The sequence below is a fragment of the Gadus macrocephalus genome, chromosome 3 (assembly GCF_031168955.1).
Source record: "Gadus macrocephalus chromosome 3, ASM3116895v1".
NCBI lineage: Eukaryota > Metazoa > Chordata > Actinopteri > Gadiformes > Gadidae > Gadus > Gadus macrocephalus.
In genome coordinates this window covers 7,023,152-7,048,151 of record NC_082384.1, presented here as the reverse complement: position 1 = coordinate 7,048,151, position 25,000 = coordinate 7,023,152, and the positions used below count along the sequence as shown (strand labels likewise).

The following is a 25,000-nucleotide window of genomic DNA, read 5'->3' as shown; positions in this document are numbered from 1 at the left end:
CGCACAAATAATAATTATCATGGTCACATAATATAAAATATTCAAACTGTTCAACGGACCGCCATCAAATCAGTGCAAATCACCTGCGTTATGTTACACAACCTTTCCTCACTGCTGGAGTCAAGGTGGACGAATGCAAGAGACTTGAGCGTTTCTGCAGCCATTTAGACAGTCCAGTGTTAAGTGCCTCTTTCTATATTCATGCATCAGGGCTGCGGCTGCCATGAATTATTCACTTTTGAATAGGACTTGGTAAGCACTCCAGATAAGTCACTGTATATGAATATTTCACCGCAATGATATGCACAGCATCACATTTGGGTAATGATACAAAGGCCTGAGTTTCTAACGGAGTTCTAAATTCTAAAGGAGTTTCAGTCATCTCTGGTTTGTGAATGAGTTTTTTAAATGGTAAATTGACTGCATCTTGTTTTTTTGTAACCAGAGGCCACAAAAAGCAAAGTGCTTTACAATATTGCCTGACATTCACCCATTCATGCAACCATTCACACACCGACGGCGGTGTCAGCCATGCAAGGTTGACAGCCAGCTCATCGGGAGCAGTTAGGGTTAGGCGTCACCTTGACACAGAGCCGAGGATCGAACTAGCAATCTTGCGGTTTCCAGACAAACCGCTCTACCTCTACCTATGCAGCTAAATCCCCACTCAGAGCTTATGTGGGTGAGTGTGTGGGTGTGTGTGTTGTGGGTTTGAGCACATGTTCAGCAATTATTAAAGTACAAATATAAGGTTCAATTAAAATATATTTGACATGTTTTCTAAATATAAAAAAATATATGAATTAATCGTTATTGTTGTGGTGTATAGTAAGGAAAAACCAAGAACTGTATATTAGAAAACACAATCAAATTTTGAATAGAAAAAAGACGATAAAAATATTGATGTTATTGACTCGATGGTAGCAAGTCTTTGAGAACTTTGAGTACCTTACACTCACACTAAACTGGTTCTCCCATCCATTCAAGTTCCATAAATGATTATGGATGTGTTTTAGAACAGAGTGATCGGACCTTCAGCTGAGGCCAAAGGGTGGACTGTTAAACAATACGGATACTCAGGCATATAGCCAAGGTTGAAGCCAGTAATAAACGATCATCGCATAAAGGAAGCTAGAATGGGGACTGCAAAAAGGAAGGGAAGACAACAAAGGATAGATCAGAGTCAGAGGAAACTCAGGCTGTCTATCCAAACCCCAGACCTCATGAAGATGGTCCTCCCACCAGAGCCTAAAAGTAGAATATATCCATCCTGTCCGGCTGTCCCTCTTCCTACTGCCTTATAATGGGCAGACGAGTGCCATTCGCCGCTGAGTCCCCACTACAGATATACTTATTCTAACATGGCCACCTTTTAGCTATTTAGCTATTGCTCTCACTCCTTTTCTAACTGTCCAGACACTCACACTTACGCAAACACACAAACTTACACCCACACCAAGTCAACAGATGATAGGTGCGTCAAACATCAACAACACACACACACTCACACCGCACACACACAAACACATACACGCACACACACACACACACAAACACACACACACACACACACACACACACACACACACACACACACACACACACACACACACACACACACACACACACACACACACACACAAGCATACTTGCACATAGGCATGCACAGACACACACAAACACACACTCACGCAGAATGAAAGGCTCTGCCGCTGGCTCTGTAGCTAGGCTTTGACAGATCCATTGTGACAGTACTGGGTTTACAGTGTGGAGACAGGCAGTGAAGAGATTGGTAGAGAGGGGGAGATAGATAGAAAGAGAGGGGGAAAGAGAGGGAGGGAGAGCGATTGGTCTAAAGGAGAGTGAGGGAGGCAGAGGAATCAACATTAGTACATCTCCACAGCTCTGGTTGATGTAATTGATTTTATTAGTGGCAGTTTGTACGCCATTAACATTCCCCTTATGGGTTACCACTCTGACACACAGAATCACAAAGGTAGAATACAAGAGAGGCAAAGAGAGTCTGTCTGTGTGTGTGTTTGTGTGTGTCTTGTGTGTGTGTGTGTGTGTGTGTGTGTGTGTGTGTGTGTGTGTGTGTGTGTGTGTGTGTGTGTGTGTGTGTGTGTGTGTATATTACTTTGGATCAAAGCATTTGCTGGTAGCAATCAATAATCAGTTCAATTCATCCCATTCAAATTCCAAGCGTCAATATAATTACACCTTATCTATTATTAATTCATGTTGCAGTGTTAGATCGGTGCAGGTGCTGAGTTTTGACCGAGATATCTTGCCGTGCAAACGGATTAAGAAGTTATAAACGGGAGAAGACCAAAGGACGATGCGATGGATTAAAAGACACGCTTGCACGTCACCCCCATTTAAATAACCTTGGGATTATGAACTAGTTTGGCTGTTCTCCTCCTCCGCCTGTCCTCCCCTCAACTCACTCTGATCCCCCCCTGGCACTCTATCCCCCTTCCCCCCGGTCCCTCTATCCCTTCCCCTAGCTCCGTATCTGCTCTCCGTCCATCCCCTGCCTCCCTCCCCCCTGCCTCCCTCCCTCCCTCCCTCCATGACTTCATCCCCCATCTCCCCCGTCTCCCTTCTCCCCAGCTCCCCTCTCCCCTCTTAACGTCTCCTCAATCTTCCTCGTGTCCACGTGCCTACCTCCTCAGTCCCCTGGGCGGGGGGGGGGTTGGTGGTGGATAGGTGATGGTGGTGGTAGGGGGATGGTGGTTGTGGGAGGGAGGTGGTGGTGGTGGTGGTGGGTGAGGTGGTGGTGGTAGTAGGGGTGATGGTGGGGGCATGCAGAGTTGATTAGCCGGCAGTGCGAGATGGGAGGGGGGGGGGGGGAGAACAGAGGAGAGGGCCTCGTTTCGCCGCCAGGCTGAGGCGGGAATCATGATCATATCCGCAGCCTCTTCTCAGACAAGGTCGGGCCGACGGAGGATCCTCCAGTGTTTCTCCCTCCCTCTCACTCCTACTCTCTCTTCTTCTATCTGTCTCTCTGTCTCTTTTGCTCTCTCTTTCTGTCTCTTTCTGTCTGTTTCTCTCTCTCTCTCTCTCTCTCTCTCTCTCTCTCTCTCTCTCTCTCTCTCTCTCTCTCTCTCTCTCTCTCTCTCTCTCTCTCTCTCTCTCTCTCTCTCTCTCTCGCTCCCTCTCTCTCCCATATTTTTTGGTGCATCTGATTTCTGGGAGCGTGCTCAGAGCTGTCCAGGGCAGCCATGTGGAAACTGCAGTTGGTCTTTTTATTTTATTTATTTTCCCAGCCAGATCCTCCCTGGACATCGTAGTGTGTTCGACTCTGAATCTTTAACTTGGAAGGAGAGAGAAAGGGAAGGAAGAGGTTGCACAGCCAGATTACTATTACAGATACTATTGATTTTGAGCAACGTTGGCCAGCCTTGAAATTCAAAATGTTGGGCGAAGAGACGGACGGGTGATGATATCCACTCCAGCCCAACGTTGTTTGTGGTTGTTTTGTCAGACAATCTGACCTCAAATGACTTGGAAAGATGTGAACTTTGAACTTTGAAGAAAAAATATAAAATAATTCATATAGCGATTCATTCTGGACAATTCCCCACACGGAAGACCACAGTGAAGCAGTGTTTGGCGCCGATGTGGGGCTGACCTATACCTTTAAGGCTGCTCTCCAGCACTATACACTGCTGCTTTTTCCAGGAAGCCCAACAAAGGATTTACGACCATTGCTGTGTGAAATAAATTGCCAGCCGGGCCACTTGTCTTCCGGGCAGGTTGACAAGAGTGCACATTCCTACACATAGCCCCCCTCCCCTTCCAATGATGCACGCACGCACGCACGCACGCCCACACACACACACACACACACACACACACACACACACACAGACACACACACACACACACACACACACACACAGACACACACACACACACACACACACACACACACACACACACACACACACACACACACACACACACACACACACACACACACACACACACACACACACACACATTTAAACATACACACACACAGAATCACATACACATACTGTACATAAACACACACAGACTCACACGTATACATCCCTGTCAAATACACATAAACAACCATTCTCACGGGCTTACATGTGTCTACACATATGTGTACACAACTCCGCCTACACAAACATGCACTGCCATGCAGATAAACATGGTAAAAAAAACATGTGTGTGTACTTGCCTGTGTTTGCGTCATGTGTGTGTGTGTTTGTGTGTGTGTGTGTGTGTGTGTGTGTGTGTGTGTGTGTGTGTGTGTGTGTGTGTGTGTGTGTGTGTGTGTGTGTGTGTGTGTGTTTGTGTGTGTTAGTGTGTGTTTTGGTGTGTATTTGTGTGTGTGTTTGCAGACAGATGATAGCTTTTGGCAGCAGCCCTACCGCACTCCCCTGTCCAACATGTACAACCACAAACACACACAATGCAACAACATGCCTGTCCCCTTCTATTATCTGTGATTCTTTTGGGGTACGACACCAACTGTGTTAATTGTGATTTTAATGTGATCTGAGATGGCATCTATCTGTGCCACCCCTTCGCCCCACCCCCCAGTACCGTGTAGGACGGCATGTGTTGGGACATGTCCAGGGTGGTGCATTGTGGGAAGGGGACAGTATGGTTTTGTTTTTCTTTGTTTCTGGTGATCTTCTGATCCCACCCAGGGGCAGCTCTCTGCTAATCAGGGATCAGCGTTTGAGTGACTCACCATTAAGGGGGCGGCCATTCCCTCCGATCGCAGTGTGTGTGTGGTGTCAATGAATGTGTGTGTGTGTGTGTGTGTGTGTGTGTGTGTGTGTGTGTGTGTGTGTGTGTGTGTGTGTGTGTGTGTGTGTGAGTAAGCTTGTGTGTTTATCTGAGAGAGAATGAGAGAGAGTGAGAGATAGACAGAGAGAACGAGAGAGAAAGAGAGAACGAGAGAGAGAGAGAGAGAGAGAGAGAGAGAGAGAGAGAGAGAGAGAGAGAGAGAGAGAGAGAGAGAGAGAGAGAGAGAGAGAGAGAGAGAGAGAGAGGGAAAAAGAAACAGAGTGTATTGGTATAAAACCAAAACACTCTATTTATTACTTCTGACTCCCTCTGTTCATTAAACTCTTCAGTACACCACTACCAATACCAATACCAATACCAATACCAGTAACGCATTGGTATTGGTATTGGTATTTGTATTGGTATTGGTAGTGGTGTAAACTATGTATTAATGCTGACTCCTTCTCTTTACTATACTCTTCAGTACACAACTACCAATACCACTACCAAGACAATTACCAAAACCGCATTGGTATTTGTATCGGTTTATGTATTGGTATAGGTATTGGTAGTGGAAGTGGTATTGATATTGGTAATGGCATTGTTACTGGTATTGGTACTATTATTTGTACTGGGAGTGGAAGCGGTATTGGTATTGTAATAAGTAATGTTAGTGGTGTTTCGAAGAAAATAGTGGTGAATTTAAGTTAAGGAGCCTTCACTTTTTGATGCTGTCAATTGGATTTTGTCAATACATCTGTTTATGTGCACTGCATTGCATTTCCAAATGTGCCTGTGTTTGTATGCAAATTCTTTAGAACAAACAGTCATACAGACTTCTTTCCAACATACCGTCATTTTCATGTTTGCTTACGGTAACTGCACTCAGGGACATGTGTGTGTGTAAATGTTTGACACTTTGAATTGAGTGTAAATTAATTATTTGGATATTAATTTTTCATTTTCTTTGCAAGCATTGGCGATACATTAGCCCTAAGCAAATACATGTTTTCATTCACCCCACACTAGGGATGAAACGGTTACCGGTGTTATGGTAAACCCCGATAAAAATGTTGTCAACAACAATTACCGTTTTCATTTCAAATAAAATTATTATCTCGGTGGATAACCGCGCCCGCGTTGTGGAAACCGTGTGCTGAAATCCTTCCCAGCGCTTCATCCGAGTCTCCTGAAGTTGCCGCGAAGGCACACTGTGTAGCCTACAACGTAATCTTTTCAAGTTTCTAATAGGGATGTGCATTTCTGGAAAAAATACTATTCAATATTCGCTGAGAACTATTCGAATAATATTCGAAAATCAGTCAATCAAGAACCCCCCACACATGCACACACGCACCTCGGATACTCGCACACACAATGACACAGGGAGAGGCTTTTATGATTTGTATGAAATCAATCTGTTTATTTCACGCCATCAACATTCAACATAACAATTATTGCAACGTAGGCTTAGGCAAATAGGCCTACATGCGCCAAAAACAGATCGCTAGTTATTTATTTATTTATTTATTTTACTGAACACTGATTTTTCTGAGCCTGCATGACGGTGAACTAGACACGTCAAAAAAAATTATTCACACGGTGTGTCTTTTTACATTTATTTGTTACCAGCATTCGTAGTGTTGATCAGCAGAGAAATAGTCCGCCAAAGACCTTGACGTTGCATAGCAACCGAGGACGCTGGGGTTGATAAGTTACCGGACTTCTTGCAGAGTTATACGATAGAAAAAAGAAATAACCATTCCTTGACAGCGGTCATCATATGCTTAGCAACGGTGAATTATCCAAAAATTATTCACCACTGGAAGATGTGAAGGCCCATGCAAGTGACCGGAGCGTTCAACAGCATTGAGAAGAGCCGTGTAATAAGTAACGATAGTCACATTCATTATTCGATATTCTCCGTGACTCCGACTATTCGACGATCGTTGCCCATCCCTACCTTCAAAGTCAAAGTCACACACAGACACAACCACATATAATAATACACTGACACAAATATACACACACACACTCACACACACACACAGACACACACAAAAAAACACACATACATACATATACATCCCCCCCCTCACACACACACACACACACTCTGTGGGGCTGTTGGTCCGCGGTGACTGCAGGCCCCCAGCAGGCCGACCCGGGGTAATTTAGCGTGGCTTGGCGAAGGCGTACCAATTTAGTGAACATGGCAGTGGGGCCCCGCGAGTCCTGTTCCGCTCCAGCCTCCCTCCGACCAGGCAGAGAACGACGGACCAGGAGGGCCAAGAAGGGGGGGGAGAGAGAGAGAGAGAGAGAGAGAGAGAGAGAGAGAGAGAGAGAGAGAGAGAGAGAGAGAGAGAGAGAGAGAGGGAGAGCAAGAGAGAGACAGGCTGGAGGGAGAGAAAGCAGGCATAAAAACAAGTCATGCTTTGTGATAATGGGCCGTGGTCGATGAGCGAGTAAAGGAGAAAAGAATGGAATGGTTGAAGAAATGTATTGCAACGTGTTTGACAAGACCATCTGAACGGCTGCAGAGAACTCTCTGTCTTTTGGCTATCCATCCAAAACATATCTGTGTCGGGGCGTGTGTATGTGTTCGAGTGGGTCTATCTATGTGTGTGTGTCTGTGCCTCACGACTTCAATTTTTTTCAATTTCCCCTCAGTCTGACTAGTTGACATCCTTTCCCCAGGTGATTCCAATGGGAAAACGCAAACACAGACACACACACACACACACATACACGTCAACCCCCACACACACACACACACACACACACACACACACACACACACACACACACACACACACACACACACACACACACACACACACACACACACACACACACACACACACACACACACTCACACAGCCTTTTAGACATGCTGGATAGCTTGAAAATTCTGCATGGGCACATTGGAGACTGCCTGGAGGCTGAGGGAGCAGGGCATCTGGTGTCCTAGTGATAAGCTGTGTGTAGCTGTGTGTGTGTGTGTGTGTGTGTGTGTGTGTGTGTGTGTGTGTGTGTGTGTGTGTGTGTGTGTGTGTGTGTGTGCGATTGCATGTCAGTGGTTTTGTAAATGTGTGTGTGTGCATTTGTAAGTGTGTGTGTGTTTGTGTGTGTGTAGGTGTGGCCGCATATTTTAAGTGCATGTGCGTGCATTTGTAACTGTGTGTGTTTGTGTGTGTGTATAAGTGTTTGTGTGTGTATGTGTGTGTGTGTTTGTGTGTGTATGCTATAAAGGTGGTCCAGGCCGGTCAGCACTCATTAGTGAAAGGGAGAATCCCCGAATGAGAAATGCTGCTGTGACAGGCAACACTCTTGTTAGGGGATAGGGAGACACACACACACACACACACACACACACACACACACACACACACACACACACACACACACACACACACACACACACACACACACACACACACACACACACACACACACACACACACACACACACACACACACACACACCAAAGTCTGGCTGCTTGAGTGCATAAAGTTAGCCAAACATCAATTAGTCCACCACGGCAGCGTGTAGCAGTATATAATTCTGTGTATGGTGTCCCAGCTCTCTGCTAACACACTCCCTCTCTCTTTAGAGCACAAAGGGACCGCGGGCAGGGGAATATAGGACACTGTGAACACAAGGCTGTACAGGGAAGCAATTTGTGTTTGCGGTGCACATAGTAGCGGTTCTTGTTGACACAAAACAGCCCCATAATGGATTATATCTAATGGCGGAGGCCAGGACCACAATCTAAAAATAATGACACATTATGTTAAAAGCAGTGTAAAAGAAAATTGGAGCTACGCCACTCAACGGCGTGTGTGAATCGATGAAAGGATCCATGAAAGGATGTCCACAGCCGTGGACACCCGTGGATACGGCCATGGTCAAGTTGTGTAGAAATTATACTGTTGTTGCAAAGCAAGTTGGGTCAACAAACATTCAAAGCAGTTTTATCAAGCGGCGCAGTGCCACTGCTGAATTCTAATGACAAAGCTTTCTTTATTAGTATTCATTTCTTTATTTCTTTGCATTCATTTCTTTATTTATATGTATTCATTTCTTTATTTATTTCCTTCCCTCTTTTTCTCTACCTGATTTGGCAACAGGATTTACCCTTTGGGGATTAGTATGACTGAATCACTTACTTACTCTCAGGGAAACATGTAAGGCTAATGTTCAACTGCTTTTGAGTAACAATGGAAGCGGCACTTGCTGAAATATGTTCAAGTGAGAACTCTTCATCTCCCATTGGACTATAACAAGCAATCAGGAGTTAACAAATTTACTCACAGATATAGTCGGTGCACAGATTGGGAAGGTTGTGGTTTCAGTTGTATTAATAGTTTATGTCACCATGTATTGCTTAATTTATTTATCCATTTTAAGCACAAGTTGTGGGCGTGCCAAACAGGCTTCAACAGCTATTTGCTCAAGATTAAAAAAAGAGAAATAGTTAATGTGAAGTTATTTTAGATTGTAGCCCCTTCCAGAAGCGTGTGTGGGTGCAGATAGAGCACATCTTGTGCTCGACCATTGGTCAATTATGTAATCAATGCATTTCTCCCCTGCTCATGTCTAACCAATGGAAATAGCAAACAGCAGCAGGCCAGATATATTGAGCCACCCTCCGGGCAATCATGTTTGTGTCGGAACGGTGGAAATGTAGTAGATAGAAACATAATTACGATGATTAGCAAAGCTATGGAACCCTCTATAGCCCCGCCTTCCCCTTTTTGAATTATGAAACGTTTGAGCGAGCATATAGGGCTTTAACTCGTCCCTGGCCCTGGAGAGCCCCTGGGCTAACGGGCTGCCGGTGGGCTGTTAAAAGTGTTTTTGGTCTGTGTTGAGTATCAGATAGGGTCAGCGAAGTGATGAATGAGATAGCGGGGGGGGAGACATACGGAGAGACGGAGCCAGCGTTTGAATTATGGAACAGAGGGATGCCGTGGCAGGTGCCCTGGCCGGCCATATGTCAGGCAACCCCTGCTTCTATCAGTGGGGACAGCTGGTCAGATTGCCCGTGGTCCGCCCGGTTAAGGTCCAATCAATCAAAATAGGGGAGGGGGGAGAGAGTTGTTTTAAAGAGGGGCAACGGAGCGAGAGTCTCTTTGTGGCTTAAATCATTTAGGGGCCATTAGGGGCGTCTTGGCTGGTGTCCTACTGGGCTGGTCTGAATGTCAGGCAGGTCTTAACGGATATCATTACACAGTAATAAACAATGAACAATAGGTTGAACAATTGTTTGGACTTTGTATTACTATCCAAGCTTTTATGGAATGACTCCAAAGTTGTATAGGTATTATTTATTATTTTTCAGTATTTAAACTTTTAAACGTTTAAAATTGACTCCCACATACACTCATGAGATTTGTCTCTGCTTGTATAATATTTAGACCCCACATATATGTTATACCTCAGAATGTCCAGTGTAACAGTGTTTCACTGTCAAAGCAATGGTTCTTATAAGCATTAATGAGTGTTAACATTGAAATCTAAAAAACCTCCTGTAACCCACCTAGAACACCCTAGCACCTATAACACTAGAACACCATAGCAACAACTTTCAACATCATAGAAACCAGGTAGAACCCCCTAGCAACCACCAAGAACACTAGCCACTGTGCTATCCAAGTAGCATCCGTGCAAAACAACCTAGTAAACCTAGTGAAACGGCAGCACTACTTCACAACAGTCTGCTCTACAATATACCAACATTTACAATATGCCAGCTCCTAAAAGCTTTATTTTCAGCAAGCTGATCACACACACACATTTCTTCTGGAATGTAACTTCTCCTACTTTGCCTGTGGTTGTTTGTCTTACACGACGTAATACATATGCAAGATAAGCACGAAAGAGCAATATCTTTTTTGAAACTTTTTTTTGCTAATGTGTGGCATATACAGTACATCATTCAGAGCTGTTCTTTACGGCGCCGTATTCTAATGAATGCGTTACTCCGGTAGGTGTGTGTGCGTTCTTCCTTCTGATTAACAAGTATTTGATGTCATGAAGGTCTGGTGTGGGGGTGGGGGGGTTCTTGGCGGCTCTCATGTTGAGTTTGACTCCCGCTGATGGGCCCCGCGCTGGCTCCACAGACACATCAAAGACGCCGGGACGCAAGGAGGCTGGTGTCGCCGCTTAGGGCCAAGAGACACATCATTACCGCTTCGCAGGTTAACGCTGAATAAATTATAAAACACGCTAATGCCATATGTAATAAAATGGAATGGAAGACATTGATACGTATAGTACCCACTTGGCTCTCTCTCTCCCTCTCTCTCTCTCTCTCTCTCTCTCTCTCTCTCTCTCTCTCTCTCTCTCTCTCTCTCTCCTTCTCTCTCTCTCTTTATATATATATATATATATATATATATATATATATATATATATATATATATATATATATATATGTATGTATGTATGTATATATATATATATATATATATATATATAATTAGGCCTTTATATAAATATATATATATATATATAAATAAATATATATTTTTACTTTTTTTGTTTATTGCATATATATATATATATTTACATATATAGTATACAGTTTTATTATACATTGTGTATATATTGTTGCTTGTAATTATATATATAAACAAGCAATAAACAAGCATATATATATAGCGCCATATTATGCATAGGAATAGTCGTGTTACATTGCAGTTCAACCTATTGAGGACTATTATGGGCTGGCTTCCGCCCGGCTCCGTGTCATGTTAGCTGCCCCTCACGATAACCCCCCCCCCACACACACACTCTGGATGCCGCACCCCCTTCCGCCGCGGCAGCTCGAAGAGTATTTCTGCCTCCCCCGCCACGTGCACGTGAGAGCGAGCGTGCACGTGGCGCTCCCCGTGGCCCGCGTTCCAGTGCGTGTGTCACTCCGGATGCTTCTAGGCAAACAGAGCCCTGCTGAATATCTACAGTAATATCTCATGGGGCGCCATGCTGTCTCAATGTGGATTCTACACGTAAGAAAAAAAGATAATCCGCCCCAAAAAAAGAAGAGGCGTTTTGTGTGTGTGTCTGCGAGCGCGGTTCGTCAAACAGCGAATCAGAGAGGGGCTCCTGGCCGCGCGGTGTGGCATATGCGTGAGACGGCAGAGCGATGTCTCGGCCGCTGATGCACGGTTTGGTCACCCTGATCAATAGTCCCTCTCTTGCAGCTGATACATTTCCCACAGTCCTCCCTGTCTGCTGCTGTCTGACCCAACACCGACGCACATTTGTTTCTGTGGTGTGTGTGTGTGTGTGTGTGTGTGTGTGTGTGTGTGTGTGTGTGTGTGTGTGTGTGTGTGTGTGTCTGTCTCTCTCTCGCCCTCCTCTCTCGCTCTACATCTCTCCCTTTCTCTATCTATATATAGCTGGTGGAGTTTCTCATTTACATATATCGCTAGAGACACACACATGCGCGGTTACACACATACACAGACACACACACGCTTTTTAACCAACCTGCATTTGTCTCGGCCCTGGCGGCTGTCCCTCGGTGAGCGGCTGAGAACACGGAGCCGGGCCGGCAGTTACCTTTAAAGTGGCGTCTGGAGATATGCTTCAGCCTCACTGGGGGGGGGGGGCCTGGTGGTCCCAGCCTGCAGTAATATCATACCATAATACACTGCGGCGATGACTCACTGTCGCCCAACACAGGCCTCAATATATTAGTGGGGGGATAGAAAAAAAAAACTAAGGGAGGAGGATGATTAAGGAGGGAGGGAGGCGGGGAGGAATGATCATGTGAATGAGTGGGAGAAAAGGCGAGAAAGGCGTATTATTAACAGAGCAAACAGCGCTGATCAGCTTTTTAATCAATTTGCTAAGAGAAAAAAAAAATGATATAATGTTAACCAATTCATTATTCCCAGAACTAATCTGCGGGACCATTCCCCAATTAATTGTTTATCCTTGATAGACCATGAAATGAACAATTAGATTGGGACATCAATGTATTTTCACACTGCATTGCAACTGTAGCATACCAAGTGCCCGCACTCATAACACGGTGAACGGCCCGCTGATTCCAAACTTAGGTGTGATTTCGTTTATTTGTGTTTTGTGTTTTTCACTTGTCCTGATTAGATTTTCTACACTGTAAAATGTGCAATTGCAAAATTGTTTCCTTTGATATTTTTACTTTATTTCAAGTTTTACATGAACAAATAGAACACACACATGTCTCGTATTTCATTGTAAAATGGTGTAAAGGTGAATATAAGCTTTAACAGGCTTAATTATGCACATCTATAAGTAAATGTGTTGAATGGCTCGGCTCTGAAGCGTGTACATTTGAACACTATGTGGAGGGAGGACCTGATGGATTATCACATCTGACTATAATCTTTTGAGGTGCTGACCATAGGCTTCTTTTATTAATGCGTGTGTGTTTGTGTGTGTCTCTACAGGCCTTTATGCTGTCGGTCCCATCGTGCTGTGAGAGGAACCGCTCCCCGCCAGACCGTCTGGGCTCAGCAGGAAGTGCCGTTGCATTAACTTCCAGGTCAACTTCAGAGGTCATGTGGTCCACACGCCTGCTCTTCCTGTGTTCCCTGTTTGCACCTCTGGCCCTCGGTAAGACTTAAAGAGCAGGTGTCAACGCACATCACACACACACACACAAACCCACGCAAGGAAACAAACACACACACACACTCGAACGCTCACATGCACACCTAAAGAAACACACACACACACAGGTTTATTGATATTGGAAAAGCATGTTATATAAGCTGCCAACAACGAGGTTCACACCCAAATTAAAGGGCTTAAATCTAGATCTGCACCCCCAGCCATTCACATGCCTGTAGGCCTAAAGTAATCCAAGCTTCTGCAAAGCATTTACACCCTGATTGCAATAGGAGACTGCTCCACCTGCTTTACATACAATCCCAATATTCGACTGCTACACAAGATTTACTTCAACAGTTTCTACCTTTTAAACCTAAACAGAAATCCCCCAACCCCCACGACACAAACACATACATAATAACACACACACACACACACACACACTATCAACCATGTATAGTGTTTGTGCGTGTGCGTGTGCGTGTGCGTGTGCGTGCGTGTGTGTGCGTATGTGTGTTTGTGTGTGTGTGTGTGTGGTGCACCCAGTAGGTGGTCTGTGTGCTTCATGCGTTCCCCAGTGACGCTAGTCTTTGATGGCTCCTCCAGGGAGCTCTGGCCCACTTGGACTTAATCCTATTAATGGCTGCTGTCAATCACGCTCTTCTACTGAGGGAAAAGTGCCACTTGGGCTTGTAACACACACACACACGCACGCACACACATACCACATATACACGCACACACATTCAGAAACAAACATACATGCAACTAGAAACACACCTGTGCACAGGATATGATAGGAATGTGCGTGCACACACACACACACACATGCACGTACCGAACCACAATCACACATACATTCTGAAACAAACATACACACAATTAGAAACACACACACATGTGCACAGGATACGATAGGAATGTGCGTGCACACAAACACAGGCACACACATACACTCAACCACATACCCACACACACACACACCACACTCAACCACAAATACACAAACACACAAACAACTTTAGCTAAAACATTCAGATGTACAAGCACAAACAAACCCAATCACAAAATAACACATACCAGATATACTCAAACGCACACACCAGCACACTCACGTGCACAAACACGAATTGAGAAGGCACAGAGGCAGACACAACAACAGGGGCTTTGCTGTAAGACGGAGGGATGAGTTTCAGTCAGAGGTATCCGTGTCAGTGTTTTAAGAATAAGTCGACATATGCAAATCACGCTGTTTATACTTAGCAGGGGATTATGTGAAACAAAGATGCCGTATCTTGAAGACACTGGCGACACGGCCTTGATGGAGCCTTGCAATGGTTGGTTGATGTAAGGAAAGATCCGTTACACTTTAAAAAAAAAGAGAATACTTCAACCGAGGCAGTTTGTGTCCCTGTGGCTGGGAGTTTAAGAGGACATGTTAGAGGACAGTGCGAACAGAATGAGTTGGAACTGTTTCTTTAATGGATATTACTTAATGAACGAATAAGGACAAAATCGAAGCGTACAAACACATCAAATGATGTCTTCAAATGTCAACAAAGACTTTGAAAATTATTTTGTTCCCATTAAGGAATAAGTCGGCCATGTTTGATGTTGTTACTGACATCAAGTTGGAAAAACCAGAGCACAGATGTGTTTCCCCAATTCCCATTCAAGACATTATTTCTCCCATAAAGACTCGATCACTGATAAGTATGAACAGGATTTATTTAAATAACGACATGGGAATATTTTGCATGGTAAATCTTTGGCATGAGCCCCGTCACTGATCCAGGGTGACGTGCGGACTCGGCGTATCCTGCCAGGACTAGCAGGGGCGGAGCCTTCCCCTGGACAAGTAGACTGAGGCCGACCTGGTGGTGGTGGGGTGGATGGAGGTGCGTCAAACGAAGACCTGAGCAGCAAAGACATATGTTAGACTACTCTTTATAGAGCAGGTGTAGGCAGGTGATTGGTAGCTGGTGATTGGCGGCCAGCCGCGCGTGATTTGAGTCCTCCTGGTAGAACTACCAGCAAGCTTAACATTTCTCCCATAAAGACTCGATCACTGATAAGTATGAACAGGATTTATTTAAATAACGACATGGGAATATTTTGCATGGTAAATCTTTGGCATGAGCCCCGTCACTGATCCAGGGTGACGTGCGGACTCGGCGTATCCTGCCAGGACTAGCAGGGGCGGAGCCTTCCCCAAAAGAGAGGACGTAGGCCTACGCCGGAAATAGGTGATAACTCGGCATGTCCTGCCGGGACTGGCAGGGGCGGAGCCGACCCCAAAAATAGAATAGCGAAAGGGGGTAATGAGACCATACATACCTGCGTAGAAGAAGTGGACAAGGATCTATACTGCTTCTGGAAGATAAAAGGCATACCCAATGTACGACATATTAAGAGTCAATCATACATACCGTAAAACGATAAGCTTAAAACCGTCAGCGAGATCGATGAATCACGTAAAAGCAGTTGACATGAAATGAAACGAGATCAATTAAAATTTAGAGCACTCTGCAGCTGTTACGCAGCGAGCCACGAGTGCTTTCGTGCTGTACCAACTGCCGTGGTCGATTCACTCTCCGGGGTCGCTGCGTGACCTGAGTGCTTTCGCGTTGAACCACCGACGTGGTCAACGAACTCACGAGTGCCCTTGATGTGCCACCGACGTGGTCACGCACTCACCGGTGTTGTTGCAGCAAGTATTGTGAACTTCTATGTTGAACACCGACGTGGTCAACGAAATCACGAGTGCCCTTGATGTGCCACCGACGTGGTCACGCACTCACCGGTGTTGCTGCAGCAAATATTGTGTACTTCCGTGTTGAACACCGATGTGTTCAATGAACTCCGAGTGCCCTGCACTTGAGTGTTTGATATTATGCCACCGACGTGGTAATTAAATTTGCATGTGCCCGAGTTGTGCCCACCGACGTGGTCAACGCACTACCAGGGTTGCTGCAGCGAACGTGGAGTTCTGTGTTGTACCGCACCGACGTGCGCAACAAACTCACGAGTGCTTGAGTTGTTCCCACCGACGTGGGCAACGCACTCACCGGGGTTGCTGCAACGAACTAGAGTTCTGAGTTGTACCGCACCGACGTGCGCAACGAACTCACGAGTGCTTGAGTTGTTCCCACCGACGTGAGCAACGCACTCACCGGGGTTACTGCAGTCAAACCATGAGTATTAGATAACGTGCCACCGACGTGGTCATACTCACGAGTGCCCGAGTTGTTACCACCGACGTGGTCAACGCACTCACCGGGGTTGCCGCTGCAACCTTGAGTTTTATTTTCCTATTTACGCCACTGACGTGACAGCGAACTCAAGAGTGTTTTCTAGATGATCCACCGACGTGGTCACACTCGCCGGGGTTGCTGCAGGTTAACCTGAGTTATGAAACCGAATTTTGCTTTATGAATTTAGTACCTGATAACCACCACCGCCGGTAGTTGCAAATAGTGTTGCTTTTGGCAATGAAAATTATGACTAAGTCGTCATCAACAAACCTTTATCGCGTGAGAAAAACGAGACTGGACGCAACGTGGATGCTGGGCATGTGACAATAGCAGTGATTAAATGCATAGTACAATATAGTTGGCGAATAAACCAAGACTATAAAGTGTTTTACGAAAATAAGACTGCTAAAATGTCTCTTCATTTTCGTTGACCTAAACTAGGCGATAAAGACTTATAACGTTATTTTGTTCGACTGGAACTTCAACTGTTCCAGACATAACATCAATTTTCAACCATTTACCTTATTTAACAAAACTACGCACTTGTAACTTCGATAATATCTAAATGGAAATACGATAACACTGGAAAGAGTATGAATGTAACTAAAACTAATAAAAACTAAAATGACAGCTTGACACAAGACTAGACCAACACTAGAAAGGAAACAGGCCACCAAAAACAGCTATGGTTGCAAACGTGTAAAACCTGACTTAACCGACGTTAGAGAGCATCGTGTGCGCTTGAAGAAAGAACCTTGAATTCGACCGGATGTAGGACGTCGAGTTCTGTGTTGTACCGCACAGACGTGTGCAACGAACTCACGACTAGTGCCTGAGTTGTGCCCCAGTTGTGCGTTGACGTGGTCAACGCACTCACCGGGGTTACTGCAGTCAACCATGAGTAATAGATTACGTGCCGCCGACGTGGTCATAGTCACGAGTGCCCGAGTTGTTACCGCTGCGCTTTGGTCAACGCACTCACCGGGGTCGCCGCAGCGAACCGAGTTTTATTTTTTCCATGATATACCACCAACGTGACACCAAACTCAAAGAGTGTTTACTAGATGATCCACCGACGTGGTCGAACTTGCCGGGGTTGCTGCAGGTTAACCTTGAGTTATATAGCCGAATTTTGCTTTATGAGTTTAGTACCTGATAACCACCACCACCAGTAGTTGCAAATAGTGTTGCTTTTGACACCGAAAATTATGACTAAATGTCGTCATCGACAAACCTTTATCGCGTGAGGAAAACAATGCTGGTCATATGACAATAACTATAATTAAATGCGTAGTGCGATGTTGTTGGCGAATACCAACGAGACTGAAAGTGTTTTACAAAGTAAGACTGCTAAAATGTCTTCATTTCCGTTGACCTAAACTAGGTGATAAACTGTAATAACGTTTTGTCCAAACGGAACTTCAACTGTTTAAGACATAACATCAATTTTCGACCGTTTACCTTATTTAACAAATCTACGCACTTGTATCTTTGATAATACCTAAACGGAATTTCAATATGTTGCATATTCTTGAAGAAAGTTGTCCAATCCCGGGATGCTTTTAACTGACTTCATTTATTATAAAGTCGGCATGTTTCGGTATGGTAACTGAAGCTTAACGGAGGGGATTGTATCTAACGCGTGTGAGAGGAAAATACCGTGATCTACTTCGAGCCCCCGGGCTTAGGCCCGGGGTGGCTCTCTGGCCTCTGGCTCTCTGGGCTCTCTGGCCTCTCGAGTTCGAAACCACCCGCTAGAGAGGACGTCAAGTGGGCGTGGCCTAGTGGACGTGGCCGGGGTGACGTAAAGGCTTCGGCTCCTTCTGTGGTGGAGCAGCCTTCAATAAGGTCTTGCTCCCCTTGTGGCTATGTGAGGGAAATGCAGCTCCTTAAAATACTTATCACATATCACGAGAAAGAGTATGAACGTGTCTAAACTAATAAAAACAAAAGTGACACCTTGACACAAAGACTAAAACTAGAATGGAAACAGGCCGCCAAAAACAGCTGTAGTAGCAAACGTGATAAACCTGCCTTAACCGACGTTAGAGCATCGTGTGCGCTTGAAGGAAGAACCATGAATTCGACCGGATGTAGGATTCGTAAGCTGTGGAAGACCGCCTTCCCAGCCGTTTGATAGACGCGACCGGCAACCCTTGTTCAGCGGCTGTGGTTGCCGCTCCAATCCGGAAGGAGTGGCCAATGTAGGGGGAGATGGTGGGCCGCACCCTTCTACCACCGTCGCGAGATTGACTCTGAACCACCCTTTAGTCATTGGCAGGCCGCAAATAAACAGGTGATTCGGGGACGTGCGTTGCCGAAGCTTGAGATAAAGGAACATGGAAGCGTAAGGACAGAGAGTTGTTGATTCTTGAAATGATAATAGTAACAGCTGCTCCTAGGCTATCGCTTTTAGATGAAAAATGCCTTGCAGAGAAGGTGACATCAGCGAAAGTCAGGCCCCGTGTAGGGGAAAAAGTCTGAGTAGGAGACGTGTACGCATAAACCCAACGCATAAACCCGCGAACGCATAAACCCGTAAAACGCATTAACCCGTAAAACGCATGAACCCGTAAAACGCATGACCCGTAGAACACATGAACCCGTAGAACGCTGTGAGAAACACTGACTCGAGTAATATGTTAAAATAAGGATGAAAACTCCCAGAGAGCACACTAATCTATTCAAAATATCGAGTGAGTTGGAGTGGCCAACACACATAAATAATTGTAATACACCAAAATTGTTAACTGACATACATGGCTAAACAAGCAAATGAAAAATTAAATACCCCGTGTAGGGGAAAAGTCTGAGTAGGAGACGTGGACGCATGAATGCATGAACCCGAGAACGCATGAACTGTGAGAAAACACCGTCTCGAGTAATATGTTAAAATAAGGATGAAATCTCCCAGCTCTGAGAGAGCACACTAATCTTTTTGAAATATCGAGCGAGTTGGAGTGGCCTACACGCGTAAATAATTGTAATAGGCCTACACCAACATTGTTAACTGTCATACGTAGCTAAACGAGCAAATGAAAAATTAAATACCAACGCGACTGAAGCTATTAACAATAAGACTATAAATAATCATATAAAATGATACCATAATGTACCTGTTCTTTGTCTTTGGATCTTTTGAATAAATTGAACGATATGTGAATCGCATTGCGAGCAGAGGAACGTGAGAGTTAGTGAGCAGCAGCTGAACCAATCTAAAAGGCCCTTCGTCAATGAAAACCTTTTAGTAATAATCAGTTACCACAGTGCCTAGAACCCATCAACTTCATTCATGTTAAAGTGAAGGGAAAAACCTCAGACACAAGGAGTTAACCAAACAGTGCACGGTATAAAGATAATTATGAACCTTTGATTGCGAACGTAGAGTTCTGTGTTGTACCACACCGACGTGTGCAACGAACTCAACGAATTCAACCGGATGTAAAATCCGTATGCTGTGGAAGACCACCTTCCCAGCCGTTTTGACGCTGCTTTGTTATCGCAAAACATGGTTAGACGTTAACACCGCCATGCTTTGCCCCACAGAACACTAGCTGCTGCGATAGGGTAAAGCTCGAACAGCGCAGACGACTCTGACCCGAGGGCGAACGTACCAGCTTCGACTGGCCATCCCTCAGCAAACCATTGCCCTTGGAAGAAACCCCCTAACCCAACCGAGGGAGCCGCATCCTGAAGCTGGACTGGTAGAGCTGTGAGAGAAAATACGCTGCGGGGGCTAACGCGGGGACTGCAGTAGCCATGGTAGCAGGGCACGTGCAAGGTGCGTAGCCTGTGAAGGCGGAGGAAGCCGAGCCTGATGGTTGCTGGAAGTAGAAAGGCGCCGTGGCGACCGACGACAGCGGGTTGGGGCCTGGACCCGTCCGGGAGTTCCGCATGCGTTTCGACGGCGTCCATCCTGGCGCCAATGCTTTGCACCAACTCGGCGAGGGTTTGTAGAACCGGGCGGATGTCCGTGTTGGGAACTTGTTGGTGGTGTTGTTGAGGATACCGGGGACCGAAAAGAACGGCTTTCTGCGCTCGCTTGCCGGGACCAGAAGTAGTAGGCCGACCAGCACGAATCCGAAGTTATGACCTCTTGGTGTGTATTAACCGACGTAGCAACTAAGCGGCGAGATAATCAGAAGCACAGTAAAGCAGCAGCATGCGTCGAACGAAGACCTGAGCAGCAAAGACATATGTTAGACTACTCTTTATAGAGCAGGTGTAGGCAGGTGATTGGTAGCTGGTGATTGGTGATTGGCGGCCAGCCGCGCGTGATTTGAGTCCTCCTGGTAGAACTACCAGCAAGCTTAACATTAACAAGTCTGAGGTTGTGTTTCCAAATTCTGAGTTGTCATGGAATCATTATATGACAATATTTCAGGTCATCGTTCATAGCCGCCATATTTTCACCTCTACAATTAAGTTTTGACTATTCTATTGTAATTCTTTCCTGAAAACACTATGGGAGCGTTTCAGTAAGTTAATTACTAGTGCTCTTTTGCTCTATTTCTCACCCCTTTTAATGTAGTTTATTGGCGTTGTAGATGTGAGTGCCCAAATCTGTTAAATTCCCAAACCTTTCTTGCCATTGTTCAGTCCCACACAACAAACTTGTTTGATGAAAAAGTAAAGTCCCAAACTAACACGGTGTATAATCAACCTTTCAAGTTAAAAGTGTTTATCCGTCTGTCCATTCGCAGCTTGACACATGAAGGGGACAGATAATTCTAGTGTTTACCTGGGAGGAGCTCAAATCCTACCGGTACACAACCTAATAATGTGAATGCTAAACGCTCAACATGTAGCTCATGTCTAAACCTATAGGCATAAATCTCAGAAGGCTCTTCCACAGCATATGGCATGTTAGTCTGACACCCAGCATGAAATGTTAGTCTGACACCTAGCATAACATGTTAGTCTTATACCTAGAGCTAAACAGGAATGCAGCGCTTGATCTAACAAAGAAGACCTATATTCCACCCTCACTCTGGCAGCAACACTTTGGCAGTTTAACTGAGAGATCACTTTTTAAATCTCTCTCTCTCGCCTCACTCTTTTCCCTCTCCCTCGCCGCTTCCTCTCTTTCTCCTCCCATCTATCTCTTTCCCCTCCCGCTCTCTCTATCTCCCGTTCCCCTGGACCAGAGGAATAAATCGATATCCTTTTGTTTCAGCCCCCTGAGGCAGTGAGAGAGTGTCTGATTGTCTCCACTGTTCGAACTCTGCCAAGTTTCTGTCACCACTTACACTTCTAATGACAGCAGCATTAACATGCACTCGGCCGCACACGCATTAGAGTATGTGCTCCGATTACTTTATGTAAAGACGACGCGTATGTGTGTGTGCATGTGTGTGTCTTTTTTGTGTGTTTCTTTGTGTTTCTTAAGTGGTTCTTTGTTTGTGTGTTGAGATGTGCATATGTCTGTGTGTTTGTATGTGTGAATTACCATGTCAGTATAGGTGCGCGTGTGTGTCTGTGTGTGTGTTTGTTTGTGTATGTATGTGTGCCCTTATGTGTGTGTGCTTGTGTGTGTGAGTTACTGTGTGAGTGTGTGTGTGTGTGAGCTTGCGCGCTTGTTTGTGCATGAACGTGTGGCCCTACGTGTGTGTGTGTGTGTGTGTGTGTGTGTGTGTGTGTGTGTGTGTGTGTGTGTGTGTGTGTGTGTATGTGTGTGTACGTGTGACTATACATAGAGCAGCTTGTTTTAGCAGTGTACAGATTCAGTTCTCCATAGAAAGCACATGAGCCTCTTGCACCTGGAGGAAAGATGTCAAGAATAGGCAGGCAGCGAGGGCGTGCTGAAAGCAGGTTAAACACAGCGCTGTTTTACGGGCCAGGCGGAGTGGAGATGTGTGTCTCGTAAACTGATGAATTAAGAGGTGACGGTGGTAGGGTTTGTATCACAGGGCTGTGTCAAACACAACCACAAACACACGCATAGACACACACACACACACACACACACACACACACACACACACACACACACACACACACACACACACACACACACACACACACACACACGCACACGCACACGCACACTATCACACTATTTATTGCCTCTTATAATGCCAGAGTGGCTGTTAATTGAAATGCACATAGATCCTAAGTGTGTGTGTGTGTGTGTGTCTGTCTGTGTGTGTGTGTGCGTGTGTCTGTGTGTGTGAGCATTGGTGTGTGTGTGTGTGTATGGAGATAGAGAGAGAACTGGAGAGAGAGATGCACAGAGAGACAATACATTGTAACGATACACATTTAGCTATTTGTATGCATGAATGAATTTGTATCAGTGTGCATGAACATGTGGCCCTACGTGTGTGTGTTAGTGTGTGTGTGTGTGTGTGTGTGTGTGTGTGTGTGTGTGTGTGTTTGTGTGTTTGTTTGTGTGTGTGCGTTCGTGTGTGTGTGTGTGTGTGTGTGTGTGCGTGTGTGTGTGTGTGTGTGTGTGTATGAGTGCTGTATTTCTGTGTGTGTGTGTGTGTGTGTGTGTGTTTGCATAACTTCAGGGTGTATAAGTGCTGTGGTAATGTTGTGTTGTGTGCCTTTGGGTGTGGGTGTGTGTGTTTGTGTGTCTGAAATACCACTATAAGACATCTGAACTAAATCCCCTTCAGTGTCTTCTGCCTCACAACACTCAGTATTGTCCCTCACACGCGTTCATTGGCTCAACATGCATGTGTACCAAACCATATTCATGTTCACGAGAGCGGATGCACAATGCAGCCACAAAGAAAAGGCAATATACTCACACTCCACTTTAACAGTGATGCACAATGGACCACACTGTTGTTGCAATCATGCACACACACACACACACACACACACACACACACACACACACACACACACACACACACACACACACACACACACACATGTACACATGCATGCACACACGCAACCACACAAGCACGCACATCATTATTCAAATCCAAATATCCTCCCCTCACTGTGGGGACGCCATACATCCTATATGTTTATGTTCTGTCAGGTCGTAGCCCGAGGCGATGTGTATGTGTGTGTGTGTGTGCTCATTAAGGGAACATTTTGAGTAAAATGTCAGCAATATGCCAGTCGTGTCTCCAAGATAGTGCCATTTTCAGGATCAAGCCAGCGCTGTAAGGGAGCGTCAGCACACGGCTGGTTGGCTATTTGTGCTAAGTGTTCAGAGTTCAGCGGCTGCCTCTGCAGGCCATCACGTTCCATACCTTATTCGCCTGTGTTCTGTTTGTTATGTCTGTATGTATGTATGTATGGGTGTATGCCCAGTGCTATGTTCTGAAGGACAGCATTAAGTGGTTCCAGGGCAAAGTGTCATGAAGCCCATTCCAATTCCTCCCTGCATCCACGTAAATGTAGTGCTAGGGGGCAGCCAATAGGGGAGCAGCGCTGGCAGCGGATGAAGGGCAGGGTTGCTATGGTTACAGCGAAAAGGGTCAGTAAGGAAGGGGACACCTTGCCTCAGTGTGCCTGCTATCAAGCTATCAAGGTGTGTTTGTGTGTGTGTCTGTGTCTGTGTGTGTCTGTGTGTGTGTGTGTGTGTGTGTGTGTGTGTGTGTGTGTGTGTGTGTGTGTGTGTGTGTGTGTGTGTTTGTGTGTGTGTCTGTGTGTGTGCGTGTGTGTGTGCATGTGTCTGTTGTGTATGTGTGTGTGTGTGTGCATGTGTCTGTTTATGTATGTGAATTCGGGTGTGTCAATGCGTGTGTGTGGGTGTGCGTGCGTGCATGCTTGCGTGTGTTTATGTGTGCGCGTGTCAGTGTGTGTGTGTTTGTGTGTTTCATAAGTGTGCACGCTTGTACCTGTGTGCTTTCAAAGGATGAGTTTGAGGGCCTTGACAGCATGTAGTCTTCAACTAAAAACAAATGTCAGAGACGAGGACAGGCAATCACCATCACAAGGCCCCAGAAGCACCACAACAAAGGCTGCTCAGCACAGTCTGCTCCTCTTTATCCTCTGATATTTCTCCCTGCGATGCTACTTTCCTAAAGTGTTTGTACGCGTACACGGTTTCAGATCCGCGGATCACATCGTTCACATTTTTCGATCTTAAACATCAATTGTTTCAACGAACGGCTAATAATGAAAAAATGCGAACCCCTTCATGGATGAACATAAACTGCATGTTTTATTTGAGGTGTTTTTCGAGATGGCGTTTTTGCAGGCCTGATTGGCTTACAGTGCATGCTACAGTGCATGGGTTTTATGCCATTCATTAGCTAATAACTGTTGACTGTTGAACTGTTGATAATGATCACAAACACAGTGTGGTTCACGGCTGCCTCACATTGCTACCATAGGGTTTCCTATAAATACTAATCTAGTTCTGGTTTCAAGAGAAACACGGAATGTAAAAGTATTTTCA

At 45.4% G+C, this 25,000-nt stretch overlaps 1 long non-coding RNA gene across 1 annotated transcript in view; it reads left to right on the top strand.

The window, feature by feature from the left end:
* The window catches only part of LOC132453869 (uncharacterized), a 63,401-nt gene that overhangs the window by 17,524 nt on the left and 20,877 nt on the right, over positions 1 to 25,000 (top strand). The window contains exon 3 of the long non-coding RNA XR_009524825.1: positions 13,216 to 13,381. This is a non-coding gene — a long non-coding RNA (uncharacterized LOC132453869). The remainder of the gene's footprint in view (positions 1 to 13,215; positions 13,382 to 25,000) is intronic.